This window comes from Manis pentadactyla, chromosome 13, assembly GCF_030020395.1.
Source record: "Manis pentadactyla isolate mManPen7 chromosome 13, mManPen7.hap1, whole genome shotgun sequence".
Classification (NCBI taxonomy): domain Eukaryota; kingdom Metazoa; phylum Chordata; class Mammalia; order Pholidota; family Manidae; genus Manis; species Manis pentadactyla.
The window spans coordinates 45,300,345-45,304,540 of record NC_080031.1 but is presented as its reverse complement, the minus strand read 5'-3'; the positions used below and the strand labels follow the sequence as shown (position 1 = coordinate 45,304,540).

At 46.1% G+C, this 4,196-nt stretch overlaps 1 pseudogene; it reads right to left on the bottom strand.

Moving 5' to 3' along the window:
* Window positions 1–506: 506 nt before the first annotated feature.
* LOC118921562 (olfactory receptor 2T1-like) lies at window positions 507–2,909 on the bottom strand (annotated as a pseudogene).
* Window positions 2,910–4,196: the final 1,287 nt, after the last annotated feature.

Genomic DNA, 4,196 nt, shown 5'->3' with positions numbered 1-4,196 from the left:
TTGAATTCTTACAGCTCAAATCTTGAATAAACTACAGGGCTCAGGATGGTTCGTATATGCCCAGCTTTGTGTGGGGATGGTTGCATACATATTTTGGAAGACAGGGAACATGGGTGTATAATATTTCTGGGATCATGTAAAGGCTGTGCTTCTTTCAGGAATTGAATGAGACCTATATGCTTCCCAGAGGTATAAAGTGCTAGCTTTCATCCAAGTTTCCAATTTTTTGTGTGGAGTTTTATCATTAGTTCCCCACCACAATATTCTGCTTATGGGATACCTAACTCTCTGAAGCTCAGGTTCAGGGCTGGGACTTAATATTGTAAGGAGGCTTCAAAGGATGGAAGTATAGGTGGTGCCAATTAAAAATAGAGAAATTAAGAGTAATGGAGCCTGAACAATCCAACTATGATTCTAAAGCAATTATAAACAGGACATTAGAAATACCTCGGATGGCACATGACACGTAGGAGACCATTATTAAGTACTTTTGAATGAATGATAACTCCAAAACTAAGACCTCTTGACACATGAGCTCAGTTTATTTAGGCTGAATTAAAGTTAGTGATTACAACTGGGCATATCTTCTTTAATCTGACAGTATCATCAGCCTAGCACCTTTCTTAGGGCCCCTACTACTTCTTTGTTCCTAAGACTGTAAATCAGAGGGTTTAGCATAGGTCTTAGAATAGGGCCAAGTACAAACAGGACCTGGTCCAGCTTGAGATTATCATAGGAACTGGGCCTCATGTAGACCACCATGGTGAGGACATAATAGAGGGTCACTGCGTCAGATGGGAGGAGCAGGTGGCCACGGCTTTGTCCCTTCCCTCTGGGGAGTCCATGCAGAGGACAGCAAGAAAGATGGGAACATAAGAAGACATGACGAGGGACGAGGGAACGAGGAGCAGCACAATGCTTGTCATCACCACGGCCTTCACTTAGGCAGAGGTGTCCTCACAGGCCAGTTTCAGGATGGCCACGACCTCACAGAGGAAATGGGAAATCTCTGTGGAACCACCGATGGGGAAGTGCAGGGTGTGGGCGGTGTGCAAGTGATGTAAGGGCGCCGCCCACCCAGGAGACGGTGGCCGTCTGCGGACAGACCCTCTGGCTCATGATCAGGGCTGACCTCAGGGGGTTATGGATGGCCACATACCGGTCACAGGATATGAGGCTGATGAGGACGCACTCGGCAGTTCCTAGAGTCAGGAAGAAGAAGGTCTGGGGCCCACACGCCGTCCGTGAGATGTCGCTCCTCCTGAGAGGAAATCAGTCGTCATCTTGGGCCCAGTGCTGGAGAGGAGCGTCAGGTCCACGGGAGGCAGCTGGCCGGGCAGGGAGCGCGTGGCGTGTGGAGGCCAGGATCAGCCCAGATCTGGAGAGTGAGGACGGAGTTCAGGAAGAGGCTGTGGTGGGAATCACAAGCACAGCACCAGTACAAAAGCTGATATTTTCGTATCCAGAAGAAGCCCTAGGAGGATGAAATCTGCTCCTGAAATGTCGTTTCTTTTACTCGTGTCTATGTCTTGCTGTAAATAATTAAGTAACAGAAGGAAAACAATGAGATACTGAGGAGGGCGATGGGCAATGGATGTAATCCTTCAAACCCCTTCCCTTCTCATCCTTAACCAGGATTCATTGGCCAATGCAAACATGTCACAGAAGGCGTCTGCAGTTTTCACAGGTGTTAACTTGATTTCTTTCCCCCCTCACACCAATTCCCATGAAAGAATCACTGGTTACAGGAATCTATACATCTCACTCTAGCCAAGTGGCCCAGGTCCCCAGGCGCACAAAGGTAGTGGGTCATCAGAACAGCCTGGGGAAGCTCCTTAAGATAAGTTCCTTTACAACCATCTTTTCCCCAAAATTTTATTGCCGGGTTTGAATAGGGCTTATTTTAACCTAGCAACTGGTATGGTGCTAATACTCCCGATCAGAAGGTCTGTGTTTGGAAACAGGCTTAATTATCTGCATCAAAAGGCACAAAGATAAAAATCAGTTGCTTTGCATTATGTGACTACCATGTGAGAGAAAGAATTGTTTAATTATAGTACACTGCCTTCATCACTGATTTCTACTTTAACAACTGATTACACTTTACATCATGTTGTTTTCTGTTAACTTAATAAGGCTATAAAATTCTACAATTGCACATAACCCTTCCTTGTTTCAGGATAGACATGCTAAGCATTTTGGTAATCGCTCAGTTCCACCTTTCATTAAATACTTCATAATGAGGAAATACTGTTTCTTTAAATTCAGGTTCTCTGGGTTTAAGCACCGTCCATTTTTTACTTTATGAATTCCACTAACTACAAACATATATAAAGCTCCATGCACAAGATCTCCCTGTAAGACATGGGTAACATTTTAAAAAAGACTTAGATTTCCTCACCTAACCTTTACACCTAGTCTTCCCATTTTAGTCAGTCACCCTTCATATTCATCCATAGCACAATACCAGATCCTGAGGGGTTATCTTTAACTCTTATTTTTCCTCATTTCCCCCTCCCCACCCAGCCCATTCATGTCCTCTTCATGTATATTCAAAATATGACCTTATTGTGACATTCTCACATCATTGTCACCCTATGTCAAGCCACTGGCCTGGCTCTGTGCCAAAAATAGTATTTGTTTTTAGAAACTCAGTTTATTTTTGTTGTTGCTTATTGGTTGATTTATTTTATAAGTGTGAGCCTCTCAGTTATTGAAATGGTCTTGGAATCACCCAGTCTTTCATTGCTCTTTTATGCATGAAGAGAGTGAGGCTCATAGAGATACAGAAACTTATTTTGAGTTACCCAAAATGGTAGTGTAAAAGGCCTGGCGTGAGAACACATCTCTGAATGACTCCCTGAACCCCTTCCAACACAGTCATTCCATTTACTCACATCTGTATCCATGATGTATAGTAAATGTCTCTAAATCAATGTACGTGATAATCTCCTGAAAAGAGGCTGTAAATGAGGGGGACACAGAACTGAACACGTTTATTTCTCAGAATGTAGATTATATAACTACATTCTCTGCATTATTGATTCATGATCTTTGTATTGTCTCAGTTGATGTATTTCAAGTAATTTATGTACAAAGTTTCACTGAAGGAAAATTTCTGAAATTTTTCTTGTGCGCATTTTTGTTTAAAAAGGCACTCAAATTCTGCTCAGTACAAGGTTGGCCGAGAAGAAAGTTCTGTAATTGCACCTATCATTTCCTTGTTTCAGGATAGACGTGCTAAGCATTTTGGTAATTGCTCAGGCCCACCTTTCATTAAATATTGGTCTGCAGAGCTAAAGGATGCACAAAGAGCCTCTGTAAGCCCGGTGCTGAGCGTGCCGTCTGCAGAGCGTGCTCTCTGGGCAAACCCGTACCTGGTCACAGTGGTACAAACTCCCATGTCACCAGTGCCCTTTTCTGACTTGGGAAACCTCTGTTACTATTAGTGTGAATTCAGACCCTTACTCTCTACCTCACATAACATCGAAAACGAAGAAGAGTCCAACCCCTTAATATGTTATTTAATTTTAAAGCACAGAGAGCATATTCTCTTGCAGGTGAGTGACTGGCTGATGCGCAGTTGCTTGTTTTTGACAACGTTGTAAAGTACACGAAGCGCATCACGCCGTCCTGCCCACCAGCCGCGTCTCTGCTGGGTGCCTGGTGCCCTCCTGTATTCTGGCACCGTTCCCCCTGCAACGCTTCGCTTGTGGCGTGGCCCTCTGAACAACTCTCCTCCGCCCTTCAAAGATATAAATGGCTTTTTACCTGATACACACAATGACATAAATGTTGTACTACTTTTGCTGTGGAAAAAGCTGACTGTCGGAGACGCATTTGGGTTAGAAACCACAGTATCTCTCCAGTCACCTTCTCCGCCCTCCCCGTCTTTCGTCCTTTAGCGCTTAGTTTATCCTCCCGTGTTTGGTCCCGCACTTGTTTTCTCGCTTCCTTCCCCCTCCGGCGTGCTCCGCCCCGCACACTGGCCTTGATGCCCCTTCTGCTCGCGTCCCCGCGGCCCTGCCCTCCGCGTCCCCGCCCCCAGGCCCCTCCCCCGCGTCCCTGCCCCCCCGCGGCTCTGCTCCCGTCCCCGCGGCCTTGCCCTGCCCCCGCGGCCCTCCGCTCTGTCGGGCCTCAGAGGCACGCTCGTCCTTGACGTCCGCTCTCGCTGCCGCCGCCCCTCGCGCCGTTTC